Source organism: Petromyzon marinus, unplaced genomic scaffold (assembly GCF_048934315.1).
Source record: "Petromyzon marinus isolate PM22_M1 ecotype Great Lakes invasive population unplaced genomic scaffold, UKy_Petmar_22M1.pri1.0 PM_Scaffold_38, whole genome shotgun sequence".
NCBI lineage: Eukaryota > Metazoa > Chordata > Hyperoartia > Petromyzontiformes > Petromyzontidae > Petromyzon > Petromyzon marinus.
In genome coordinates, this window is record NW_027423368.1 from 391,707 (window position 1) to 406,849 (window position 15,143).

Genomic DNA, 15,143 nt, shown 5'->3' on the forward strand with positions numbered 1-15,143 from the left:
GCACTGTCACCATAGACTCAGCACTGTCATAGACTCAGCACTGTCATAGACTCAGCACTGCCCATAGACTCAGCACTGTCACCATAGACTCAGCACTGTCATAGACTCAGCACTGTCATAGACTCAGCACTGTCATAGACTCAGCACTGTCACCATAGACTCAGCACTGTCATAGACTCAGCACTGTCATAGACTCAGCACTGTCACCATAGACTCAGCACTGTCATAGACTCAGCACTGTCATAGACTCAGCACTGTCATAGACTCAGCACTGCCCATAGACTCAGCACTGTCACCATAGACTCAGCACTGTCATAGACTCAGCACTGTCATAGACTCAGCACTGTCATAGACTCAGCACTGTCACCATAGACTCAGCACTGTCATAGACTCAGCACTGTCACCATAGACTCAGCACTGTCATAGACTCAGCACTGTCATAGACTCAGCACTGTCACCATAGACTCAGCACTGTCATAGACTCAGCACTGTCATAGACTCAGCACTGTCACCATAGACTCAGCACTGCCCATAGACTCAGCACTGTCATAGACTCAGCACTGTCATAGACTCAGCACTGTCACCATAGACTCAGCACTGTCATAGACTCAGCACTGTCATAGACTCAGCACTGTCACCATAGACTCAGCACTGTCATAGACTCAGCACTGTCATAGACTCAGCACTGTCATAGACTCAGCACTGCCATAGACTCAGCACTGTCACCATAGACTCAGCACTGTCACCATAGACTCAGCACTGTCATAGACTCAGCACTGTCACAATAGACTCAGCACTGTCACCATAGACTCAGCACTATCACCATAGACTCAGCACTGTCATAGACTCAGCACTGTCATAGACTCAGCACTGTCATAGACTCAGCACTGTCACCATAGACTCAGCACTGTCATAGACTCAGCACTGTCATAAACTCAGCACTGTCATAGACTCAGCACTGTCACCATAGACTCAGCACTGTCATAGACTCAGCACTGTCATAAACTCAGCACTGTCATAGACTCAGCACTGTCACCATAGACTCAGCACTGCCCATAGACTCAGCACTGTCACCATAGACTCAGCACTGTCATAGACTCAGCACTGTCATAGACTCAGCACTGTCACCATAGACTCAGCACTGTCATAGACTCAGCACTGTCATAGACTCAGCACTGTCACCATAGACTCAGCACTGTCATAGACTCAGCACTGTCATAGACTCAGCACTGTCACCATAGACTCAGCACTGTCATAGACTCAGCACTGTCATAGACTCAGCACTGCCCATAGACTCAGCACTGTCACCATAGACTCAGCACTGTCATAGACTCAGCACTGTCATAGACTCAGCACTGTCATAGACTCAGCACTGTCACCATAGACTCAGCACTGTCATAGACTCAGCACTGTCATAGACTCAGCACTGTCACCATAGACTCAGCACTGTCATAGACTCAGCACTGTCATAGACTCAGCACTGTCACCATAGACTCAGCACTGTCATAGACTCAGCACTGTCATAGACTCAGCACTGTCACCATAGACTCAGCACTGCCCATAGACTCAGCACTGTCATAGACTCAGCACTGTCATAGACTCAGCACTGTCACCATAGACTCAGCACTGTCATAGACTCAGCACTGTCATAGACTCAGCACTGTCACCATAGACTCAGCACTGTCATAGACTCAGCACTGTCATAGACTCAGCACTGTCATAGACTCAGCACTGCCATAGACTCAGCACTGTCACCATAGACTCAGCACTGTCACCATAGACTCAGCACTGTCATAGACTCAGCACTGTCATAGACTCAGCACTGTCACCATAGACTCAGCACTATCACCATAGACTCAGCACTGTCATAGACTCAGCACTGTCATAGACTCAGCACTGTCATAGACTCAGCACTGTCACCATAGACTCAGCACTGTCATAGACTCAGCACTGTCATAAACTCAGCACTGTCATAGACTCAGCACTGTCACCATAGACTCAGCACTGTCATAGACTCAGCACTGTCATAAACTCAGCACTGTCATAGACTCAGCACTGTCACCATAGACTCAGCACTGCCCATAGACTCAGCACTGTCATAGACTCAGCACTGTCATAGACTCAGCACTGTCACCATAGACTCAGCACTGTCATAGACTCAGCACTGTCATAGACTCAGCACTGTCATAAACTCAGCACTGTCATAGACTCAGCACTGTCATAGACTCAGCACTGTCATAAACTCAGCACTGTCATAGACTCAGCACTGTCACCATAGACTCAGCACTGTCATAGACTCAGCACTGTCATAGACTCAGCACTGTCACCATAGACTCAGCACTGTCATAGACTCAGCACTGTCATAGACTCAGCACTGTCATAGACTCAGCACTGTCATATTCTCAGCACTATCATAGACTCAGCACTGTCATAGACTCAGCACTGTCATAGACTCAGCACTGTCACCATAGACTCAGCACTGTCATAGACTCAGCACTGTCATAGACTCAGCACTGTCATACACTCAGCACTGTCATAGACTCAACACTGTCATAGACTCAGCACTGTCATAGACTCAGCACTGTCATAGACTCAGCACTGTCATAGACTCAGCACTGTCACCATAGACTCAGCACTGTCATAGACTCAGCACTGTCATAGACTCAGCACTGTCACCATAGACTCAGCACTGTCATAGACTCAGCACTGTCATAGACTCAGCACTGCCATAGACTCAGCACTGTCACCATAGACTCAGCACTGTCACCATAGACTCAGCACTGTCATAGACTCAGCACTGTCATAGACTCAGCACTGTCATAGACTCAGCACTGTCACCATAGACTCAGCACTGTCATAGACTCAGCACTGTCATAAACTCAGCACTGTCATAGACTCAGCACTGTCACCATAGACTCAGCACTGTCATAGACTCAGCACTGTCATAAACTCAGCACTGTCATAGACTCAGCACTGTCACCATAGACTCAGCACTGCCCATAGACTCAGCACTGTCATAGACTCAGCACTGTCATAGACTCAGCACTGTCACCATAGACTCAGCACTGTCATAGACTCAGCACTGTCATAGACTCAGCACTGTCATAAACTCAGCACTGTCATAGACTCAGCACTGTCATAGACTCAGCACTGTCATAAACTCAGCACTGTCATAGACTCAGCACTGTCACCATAGACTCAGCACTGTCATAGACTCAGCACTGTCATAGACTCAGCACTGTCACCATAGACTCAGCACTGTCATAGACTCAGCACTGTCATAGACTCAGCACTGTCATATTCTCAGCACTATCATAGACTCAGCACTGTCATAGACTCAGCACTGTCATAGACTCAGCACTGTCACCATAGACTCAGCACTGTCATAGACTCAGCACTGTCATAGACTCAGCACTGTCATACACTCAGCACTGTCATAGACTCAACACTGTCATAGACTCACTACTGTCATAGACTCAGCACTGTCATAGACTCAGGACTATCATAGACTCAGCACTGTCACCATAGACTCAGCACTGTCATAGACTCAGCACTGTCATAGACTCAGCACTGTCATAGACCCAGCACTGTCATAGACTCAGCACTGTCATAGACTCAGCACTGTCATAGACTCAGCACTGTCACCATAGACTCAGCACTGTCATAGACTCAGCACTGCCATAGACTCAGCACTGCCATAGACTCAGCACTGTCATAGACTCAGCACTGTCATAGACTCAGCACTGCCACCATAGACTCAGCACTGTCATAGACTCAGCACTGCCATAGACTCAGCACTGCCACCATAGACTCAGCACTGTCATAGACTCAGCACTGTCATAGACTCAGCACTGCCATAGACTCAGCACTGCCACCATAGACTCAGCACTGTCATAGACTCAGCACTGTCATAGACTCAGCACTGTCACCATAGACTCAGCACTGTCATAGACTCAGCACTGTCATAGACTCAGCACTGTCATAGACTCAGCACTGCCACCATAGACTCAGCACTGTCATAGACTCAGCACTGTCATAGACTCAGCACTGTCACCATAGACTCAGCACTGTCACCATAGACTCAGCACTGCCCATAGACTCAGCACTGTCACCATAGACTCAGCACTGTCATAGACTCAGCACTGTCATAGACTCAGCACTGTCATAGACTCAGCATTGCCATAGACTCACTACTGTCATAGACTCAGCACTGTCACCATAGACTCAGCACTGTCATAGACTCAGCACTGTCATAGACTCAGCACTGTCACCATAGACTCAGCACTGTCATAGACTCAGCACTGTCATAGACTCAGCACTGCCCATAGACTCAGCACTGTCACCATAGACTCAGCACTGTCATAGACTCAGCACTGCCATAGACTCAGCACTGTCATAGACTCAGCACTGTCACCATAGACTCAGCACTGTCATAGACTCAGCACTGTCATAGACTCAGCACTGTCACCATAGACTCAGCACTGTCATAGACTCAGCACTGTCATAGACTCAACACTGTCATAGACTCAGCACTGTCATAGACTCAGCACTGCCATAGACTCAGCACTGTCATAGACTCAGCACTGCCATAGACTCAGCACTGTCACCATAGACTCAGCACTGTCATAGACTCAGCACTGTCATAGACTCAGCACTGCCCATAGACTCAGCACTGTCACCATAGACTCAGCACTGTCATAGACTCAGCACTGTCATAGACTCAGCACTGTCATAGACTCAGCACTGTCACCATAGACTCAGCACTGTCATAGACTCAGCACTGTCATAGACTCAGCACTGTCACCATAGACTCAGCACTGTCATAGACTCAGCACTGTCATAGACTCAGCACTGTCATAGACTCAGCACTGCCCATAGACTCAGCACTGTCACCATAGACTCAGCACTGTCATAGACTCAGCACTGTCATAGACTCAGCACTGTCATAGACTCAGCACTGTCACCATAGACTCAGCACTGTCATAGACTCAGCACTGTCACCATAGACTCAGCACTGTCATAGACTCAGCACTGTCACCATAGACTCAGCACTGTCACCATAGACTCAGCACTGTCATAGACTCAGCACTGTCACCATAGACTCAGCACTGTCACCATAGACTCAGCACTGCCCATAGACTCAGCACTGTCATAGACTCAGCACTGTCATAGACTCAGCACTGTCACCATAGACTCAGCACTGTCATAGACTCAGCACTGTCATAGACTCAGCACTGTCACCATAGACTCAGCACTGTCATAGACTCAGCACTGTCATAGACTCAGCACTGTCATAGACTCAGCACTGCCATAGACTCAGCACTGTCACCATAGACTCAGCACTGTCACCATAGACTCAGCACTGTCATAGACTCAGCACTGTCATAGACTCAGCACTGTCACAATAGACTCAGCACTGTCACCATAGACTCAGCACTATCACCATAGACTCAGCACTGTCATAGACTCAGCACTGTCATAGACTCAGCACTGTCACCATAGACTCAGCACTGTCATAGACTCAGCACTGTCATAAACTCAGCACTGTCATAGACTCAGCACTGTCACCATAGACTCAGCACTGTCATAGACTCAGCACTGTCATAAACTCAGCACTGTCATAGACTCAGCACTGTCACCATAGACTCAGCACTGCCCATAGACTCAGCACTGTCACCATAGACTCAGCACTGTCATAGACTCAGCACTGTCATAGACTCAGCACTGTCACCATAGACTCAGCACTGTCATAGACTCAGCACTGTCATAGACTCAGCACTGTCACCATAGACTCAGCACTGTCATAGACTCAGCACTGTCATAGACTCAGCACTGTCACCATAGACTCAGCACTGTCATAGACTCAGCACTGTCATAGACTCAGCACTGCCCATAGACTCAGCACTGTCACCATAGACTCAGCACTGTCATAGACTCAGCACTGTCATAGACTCAGCACTGTCATAGACTCAGCACTGTCACCATAGACTCAGCACTGTCATAGACTCAGCACTGTCATAGACTCAGCACTGTCACCATAGACTCAGCACTGTCATAGACTCAGCACTGTCATAGACTCAGCACTGTCACCATAGACTCAGCACTGTCATAGACTCAGCACTGTCATAGACTCAGCACTGTCACCATAGACTCAGCACTGCCCATAGACTCAGCACTGTCATAGACTCAGCACTGTCATAGACTCAGCACTGTCACCATAGACTCAGCACTGTCATAGACTCAGCACTGTCATAGACTCAGCACTGTCACCATAGACTCAGCACTGTCATAGACTCAGCACTGTCATAGACTCAGCACTGTCATAGACTCAGCACTGCCATAGACTCAGCACTGTCACCATAGACTCAGCACTGTCACCATAGACTCAGCACTGTCATAGACTCAGCACTGTCATAGACTCAGCACTGTCACCATAGACTCAGCACTATCACCATAGACTCAGCACTGTCATAGACTCAGCACTGTCATAGACTCAGCACTGTCATAGACTCAGCACTGTCACCATAGACTCAGCACTGTCATAGACTCAGCACTGTCATAAACTCAGCACTGTCATAGACTCAGCACTGTCACCATAGACTCAGCACTGTCATAGACTCAGCACTGTCATAAACTCAGCACTGTCATAGACTCAGCACTGTCACCATAGACTCAGCACTGCCCATAGACTCAGCACTGTCATAGACTCAGCACTGTCATAGACTCAGCACTGTCACCATAGACTCAGCACTGTCATAGACTCAGCACTGTCATAGACTCAGCACTGTCATAAACTCAGCACTGTCATAGACTCAGCACTGTCATAGACTCAGCACTGTCATAAACTCAGCACTGTCATAGACTCAGCACTGTCACCATAGACTCAGCACTGTCATAGACTCAGCACTGTCATAGACTCAGCACTGTCACCATAGACTCAGCACTGTCATAGACTCAGCACTGTCATAGACTCAGCACTGTCATAGACTCAGCACTGTCATATTCTCAGCACTATCATAGACTCAGCACTGTCATAGACTCAGCACTGTCATAGACTCAGCACTGTCACCATAGACTCAGCACTGTCATAGACTCAGCACTGTCATAGACTCAGCACTGTCATACACTCAGCACTGTCATAGACTCAACACTGTCATAGACTCAGCACTGTCATAGACTCAGCACTGTCATAGACTCAGCACTGTCATAGACTCAGCACTGTCACCATAGACTCAGCACTGTCATAGACTCAGCACTGTCATAGACTCAGCACTGTCACCATAGACTCAGCACTGTCATAGACTCAGCACTGTCATAGACTCAGCACTGCCATAGACTCAGCACTGTCACCATAGACTCAGCACTGTCACCATAGACTCAGCACTGTCATAGACTCAGCACTGTCATAGACTCAGCACTGTCATAGACTCAGCACTGTCACCATAGACTCAGCACTGTCATAGACTCAGCACTGTCATAAACTCAGCACTGTCATAGACTCAGCACTGTCACCATAGACTCAGCACTGTCATAGACTCAGCACTGTCATAAACTCAGCACTGTCATAGACTCAGCACTGTCACCATAGACTCAGCACTGCCCATAGACTCAGCACTGTCATAGACTCAGCACTGTCATAGACTCAGCACTGTCACCATAGACTCAGCACTGTCATAGACTCAGCACTGTCATAGACTCAGCACTGTCATAAACTCAGCACTGTCATAGACTCAGCACTGTCATAGACTCAGCACTGTCATAAACTCAGCACTGTCATAGACTCAGCACTGTCACCATAGACTCAGCACTGTCATAGACTCAGCACTGTCATAGACTCAGCACTGTCACCATAGACTCAGCACTGTCATAGACTCAGCACTGTCATAGACTCAGCACTGTCATATTCTCAGCACTATCATAGACTCAGCACTGTCATAGACTCAGCACTGTCATAGACTCAGCACTGTCACCATAGACTCAGCACTGTCATAGACTCAGCACTGTCATAGACTCAGCACTGTCATACACTCAGCACTGTCATAGACTCAACACTGTCATAGACTCAGCACTGTCATAGACTCAGCACTGTCATAGACTCAGGACTATCATAGACTCAGCACTGTCACCATAGACTCAGCACTGTCATAGACTCAGCACTGTCATAGACCCAGCACTGTCATAGACTCAGCACTGTCATAGACTCAGCACTGTCATAGACTCAGCACTGTCACCATAGACTCAGCACTGTCATAGACTCAGCACTGCCATAGACTCAGCACTGCCATAGACTCAGCACTGTCATAGACTCAGCACTGTCATAGACTCAGCACTGCCACCATAGACTCAGCACTGTCATAGACTCAGCACTGCCATAGACTCAGCACTGCCACCATAGACTCAGCACTGTCATAGACTCAGCACTGTCATAGACTCAGCACTGCCATAGACTCAGCACTGCCACCATAGACTCAGCACTGTCATAGACTCAGCACTGTCATAGACTCAACACTCTCATAGACTCAGCACTGTCATAGACTCAGCACTGTCATAGACTCAGCACTGTCATAGACTCAGCACTGTCATAGACTCAGCACTGCCACCATAGACTCAGCACTGTCATAGACTCAGCACTGTCATAGACTCAGCACTGTCACCATAGACTCAGCACTGTCATAGACTTAGCACTGTCATAGACTCAGCACTGTCATAGACTCAGCACTGTCATCGACTCAGCACTGTCATAGACTCAGCACTGCTATAGACTCAGCACTGTCATAGACTCAGCATTGCCATAGACTCACTACTGTCATAGACTCAGCACCGTCATAGACTCAGCACTGCCATAGACTCAGCACTGTCACCATAGACTCAGCACTGTCATAGACCCAGCACTGTCATAGACTCAGCACTGTCATAAACTCAGCACTGTCATAGACTCAGCACTGTCACCATAGACTCAGCACTGTCATAGACTCAGCACTGCCATAGACTCAGCACTGTCATAGACTCAGCACTGTCATAGACTCAGCACTGCCACCATAGACTCAGCACTGCCATAGACTCAGCACTGTCATAGACTCAGCACTGTCATAGACTCAGCACTGCCACCATAGACTCAGCACTGTCATAGACTCAGCACTGCCATAGACTCAGCACTGCCACCATAGACTCAGCACTGTCATAGACTCAGCACTGTCATAGACTCAGCACTGCCATAGACTCAGAACTGCCACCATAGACTCAGCACTGTCATAGACTCAGCACTGTCATAGACTCAACACTCTCATAGACTCAGCACTGTCACCATAGACTCAGCACTGTCATAGACTCAGCACTGTCATAGACTCAGCACTGCCCATAGACTCAGCACTGTCACAGACTCAGCGCTGTCATAGACTCAGCACTGTCATAGACTCAGCACTGTCATAGACTCAGCACTGCCACCATAGACTCAGCACTGTCATAGACTCAGCACTGTCATAGACTCAGCACTGTCACCATAGACTCAGCACTGTCATAGACTTAGCACTGTCATAGACTCAGCACTGTCATAGACTCAGCACTGTCATCGACTCAGCACTGTCATAGACTCAGCACTGCCATAGACTCAGCACTGTCATAGACTCAGCATTGCCATAGACTCACTACTGTCATAGACTCAGCACCGTCATAGACTCAGCACTGCCATAGACTCAGCACTGTCACCATAGACTCAGCACTGTCATAGACTCAGCACTGTCATAGACTCAGCACTGTCACCATAGACTCAGCACTGTCATAGACTCAGCACTGTCATAGACTCAGCACTGCCATAGACTCAGCACTGTCATAGACTCAGCACTGCCATAGACTCAGCACTGTCATAGACTCAGCACTGCCATAGACTCAGCACTGCCATAGACTCAGCACTGTCATAGACTCAGCACTGTCATAGACTCAGCACTGCCACCATAGACTCAGCACTGTCATAGACTCAGCACTGCCATAGACTCAGCACTGCCACCATAGACTCAGCACTGTCATAGACTTAGCACTGTCATAGACTCAGCACTGCCATAGACTCAGCACTGCCACCATAGACTCAGCACTGTCATAGACTCAGCACTGTCATAGACTCAACACTGTCATAGACTCAGCACTGTCATAGACTCAGCACTGTCACCATAGACTCAGCACTGTCATAGACTCAGCACTGTCATAGACTCAGCACTGTCACCATAGACTCAGCACTGTCACCATAGACTCAGCACTGTCATAGACTCAGCACTGTCATGGACTCAGCACTGTCATAGACTCAGCACTGTCATAGACTCAGCACTGTCATAGACTCAGCACTGTCACCATAGTCTCAGCACTGTCATAGACTCAACACTGTCATAGACTCAGCACTGCCATAGACTCAGCACTGTCATAGACTCAGCACTGCCATAGACTCAGCACTGTCACCCATAGACTCAGCACTGTCACCATAGACTCAGCACTGTCATAGACTCAGCACTGTCATAGCTCAGCACTGTCATAGACCCAGCACTGTCACCATAGACTCAGCACTGTCATAGACTCAGCACTGTCATAGACTCAGCACTGTCACCATAGACTCAGCACTGTCATAGACTCAGCACTGTCATAGACTCAGCACTGTCACCATAGACTCAGCACTGTCATAGACTCAGCACTGTCATAGACTCAGCACTGTCACCATAGACTCAGCACTGTCATAGACTCAGCACTGTCATAGACTCAGCACTGTCACCATAGACTCAGCACTGCCCATAGACTCAGCACTGTCATAGACTCAGCACTGTCATAGACTCAGCACTGTCACCATAGACTCAGCACTGTCATAGACTCAGCACTGTCATAGACTCAGCACTGTCACCATAGACTCAGCACTGTCATAGACTCAGCACTGTCATAGACTCAGCACTGTCATAGACTCAGCACTGCCATATACTCAGCACTGTCACCATAGACTCAGCACTGTCACCATAGACTCAGCACTGTCATAGACTCAGCACTGTCATAGACTCAGCACTGTCACCATAGACTCAGCACTATCACCATAGACTCAGCACTGTCATAGACTCAGCACTGTCATAGACTCAGCACTGTCATAGACTCAGCACTGTCACCATAGACTCAGCACTGTCATAGACTCAGCACTGTCATAAACTCAGCACTGTCATAGACTCAGCACTGTCACCATAGACTCAGCACTGTCATAGACTCAGCACTGTCATAAACTCAGCACTGTCATAGACTCAGCACTGTCACCATAGACTCAGCACTGCCCATAGACTCAGCACTGTCATAGACTCAGCACTGTCATAGACTCAGCACTGTCACCATAGACTCAGCACTGTCATAGACTCAGCACTGTCATAGACTCAGCACTGTCATAAACTCAGCACTGTCATAGACTCAGCACTGTCATAGACTCAGCACTGTCATAAACTCAGCACTGTCATAGACTCAGCACTGTCACCATAGACTCAGCACTGTCATAGACTCAGCACTGTCATAGACTCAGCACTGTCACCATAGACTCAGCACTGTCATAGACTCAGCACTGTCATAGACTCAGCACTGTCATATTCTCAGCACTATCATAGACTCAGCACTGTCATAGACTCAGCACTGTCATAGACTCAGCACTGTCACCATAGACTCAGCACTGTCATAGACTCAGCACTGTCATAGACTCAGCACTGTCATACACTCAGCACTGTCATAGACTCAACACTGTCATAGACTCAGCACTGTCATAGACTCAGCACTGTCATAGACTCAGCACTGTCATAGACTCAGCACTGTCACCATAGACTCAGCACTGTCATAGACTCAGCACTGTCATAGACTCAGCACTGTCACCATAGACTCAGCACTGTCATAGACTCAGCACTGTCATAGACTCAGCACTGCCATAGACTCAGCACTGTCACCATAGACTCAGCACTGTCACCATAGACTCAGCACTGTCATAGACTCAGCACTGTCATAGACTCAGCACTGTCATAGACTCAGCACTGTCACCATAGACTCAGCACTGTCATAGACTCAGCACTGTCATAAACTCAGCACTGTCATAGACTCAGCACTGTCACCATAGACTCAGCACTGTCATAGACTCAGCACTGTCATAAACTCAGCACTGTCATAGACTCAGCACTGTCACCATAGACTCAGCACTGCCCATAGACTCAGCACTGTCATAGACTCAGCACTGTCATAGACTCAGCACTGTCACCATAGACTCAGCACTGTCATAGACTCAGCACTGTCATAGACTCAGCACTGTCATAAACTCAGCACTGTCATAGACTCAGCACTGTCATAGACTCAGCACTGTCATAAACTCAGCACTGTCATAGACTCAGCACTGTCACCATAGACTCAGCACTGTCATAGACTCAGCACTGTCATAGACTCAGCACTGTCACCATAGACTCAGCACTGTCATAGACTCAGCACTGTCATAGACTCAGCACTGTCATATTCTCAGCACTATCATAGACTCAGCACTGTCATAGACTCAGCACTGTCATAGACTCAGCACTGTCACCATAGACTCAGCACTGTCATAGACTCAGCACTGTCATAGACTCAGCACTGTCATACACTCAGCACTGTCATAGACTCAACACTGTCATAGACTCAGCACTGTCATAGACTCAGCACTGTCATAGACTCAGGACTATCATAGACTCAGCACTGTCACCATAGACTCAGCACTGTCATAGACTCAGCACTGTCATAGACTCAGCACTGTCATAGACCCAGCACTGTCATAGACTCAGCACTGTCATAGACTCAGCACTGTCATAGACTCAGCACTGTCACCATAGACTCAGCACTGTCATAGACTCAGCACTGCCATAGACTCAGCACTGCCATAGACTCAGCACTGTCATAGACTCAGCACTGTCATAGACTCAGCACTGCCACCATAGACTCAGCACTGTCATAGACTCAGCACTGCCATAGACTCAGCACTGCCACCATAGACTCAGCACTGTCATAGACTCAGCACTGTCATAGACTCAGCACTGCCATAGACTCAGCACTGCCACCATAGACTCAGCACTGTCATAGACTCAGCACTGTCATAGACTCAACACTGTCATAGACTCAGCACTGTCATAGACTCAGCACTGTCATAGACTCAGCACTGTCATAGACTCAGCACTGCCACCATAGACTCAGCACTGTCATAGACTCAGCACTGTCATAGACTCAGCACTGTCACCATAGACTCAGCACTGTCATAGACTTAGCACTGTCATAGACTCAGCACTGTCATAGACTCAGCACTGTCATCGACTCAGCACTGTCATAGACTCAGCACTGCTATAGACTCAGCACTGTCATAGACTCAGCATTGCCATAGACTCACTACTGTCATAGACTCAGCACCGTCATAGACTCAGCACTGCCATAGACTCAGCACTGTCACCATAGACTCAGCACTGTCATAGACCCAGCACTGTCATAGACTCAGCACTGTCATAAACTCAGCACTGTCATAGACTCAGCACTGTCACCATAGACTCAGCACTGTCATAGACTCAGCACTGCCATAGACTCAGCACTGTCATAGACTCAGCACTGTCATAGACTCAGCACTGCCACCATAGACTCAGCACTGCCATAGACTCAGCACTGTCATAGACTCAGCACTGTCATAGACTCAGCACTGCCACCATAGACTCAGCACTGTCATAGACTCAGCACTGCCATAGACTCAGCACTGCCACCATAGACTCAGCACTGTCATAGACTCAGCACTGTCATAGACTCAGCACTGCCATAGACTCAGAACTGCCACCATAGACTCAGCACTGTCATAGACTCAGCACTGTCATAGACTCAACACTCTCATAGACTCAGCACTGTCACCATAGACTCAGCACTGTCATAGACTCAGCACTGTCATAGACTCAGCACTGCCCATAGACTCAGCACTGTCACAGACTCAGCGCTGTCATAGACTCAGCACTGTCATAGACTCAGCACTGTCATAGACTCAGCACTGCCACCATAGACTCAGCACTGTCATAGACTCAGCACTGTCATAGACTCAGCACTGTCACCATAGACTCAGCACTGTCATAGACTTAGCACTGTCATAGACTCAGCACTGTCATAGACTCAGCACTGTCATCGACTCAGCACTGTCATAGACTCAGCACTGCCATAGACTCAGCACTGTCATAGACTCAGCATTGCCATAGACTCACTACTGTCATAGACTCAGCACCGTCATAGACTCAGCACTGCCATAGACTCAGCACTGTCACCATAGACTCAGCACTGTCATAGACTCAGCACTGTCATAGACTCAGCACTGTCACCATAGACTCAGCACTGTCATAGACTCAGCACTGTCATAGACTCAGCACTGCCATAGACTCAGCACTGTCATAGACTCAGCACTGCCATAGACTCAGCACTGTCATAGACTCAGCACTGCCATAGACTCAGCACTGCCATAGACTCAGCACTGTCATAGACTCAGCACTGTCATAGACTCAGCACTGCCACCATAGACTCAGCACTGTCATAGACTCAGCACTGCCATAGACTCAGCACTGCCACCATAGACTCAGCACTGTCATAGACTTAGCACTGTCATAGACTCAGCACTGCCATAGACTCAGCACTGCCACCATAGACTCAGCACTGTCATAGACTCAGCACTGTCATAGACTCAACACTGTCATAGACTCAGCACTGTCATAGACTCAGCACTGTCACCATAGACTCAGCACTGTCATAGACTCAGCACTGTCATAGACTCAGCACTGTCACCATAGACTCAGCACTGTCACCATAGACTCAGCACTGTCATAGACTCAACACTGTCATAGACTCAGCACTGTCATGGACTCAGCACTGTCATAGACTCAGCACTGTCATAGACTCAGCACTGTCATAGACTCAGCACTGTCACCATAGTCTCAGCACTGTCATAGACTCAACACTGTCATAGACTCAGCACTGCCATAGACTCAGCACTGTCACCATAGACTCAGCACTGTCATAGACTCAGCACTGTCACCCATAGACTCAGCACTGTCACCATAGACTCAGCACTGTCATAGACTCAGCACTGTCATAGCTCAGCACTGTCATAGACCCAGCAC

The 15,143-nt window shown here is 48.2% G+C and overlaps 1 protein-coding gene across 2 annotated transcripts in view; it reads left to right on the top strand.

The window, feature by feature from the left end:
• LOC116937376 (uncharacterized) overlaps positions 1 to 15,143 on the top strand; it is a 35,744-nt gene that overhangs the window by 1,545 nt on the left and 19,056 nt on the right. The window lies entirely within an intron of this gene.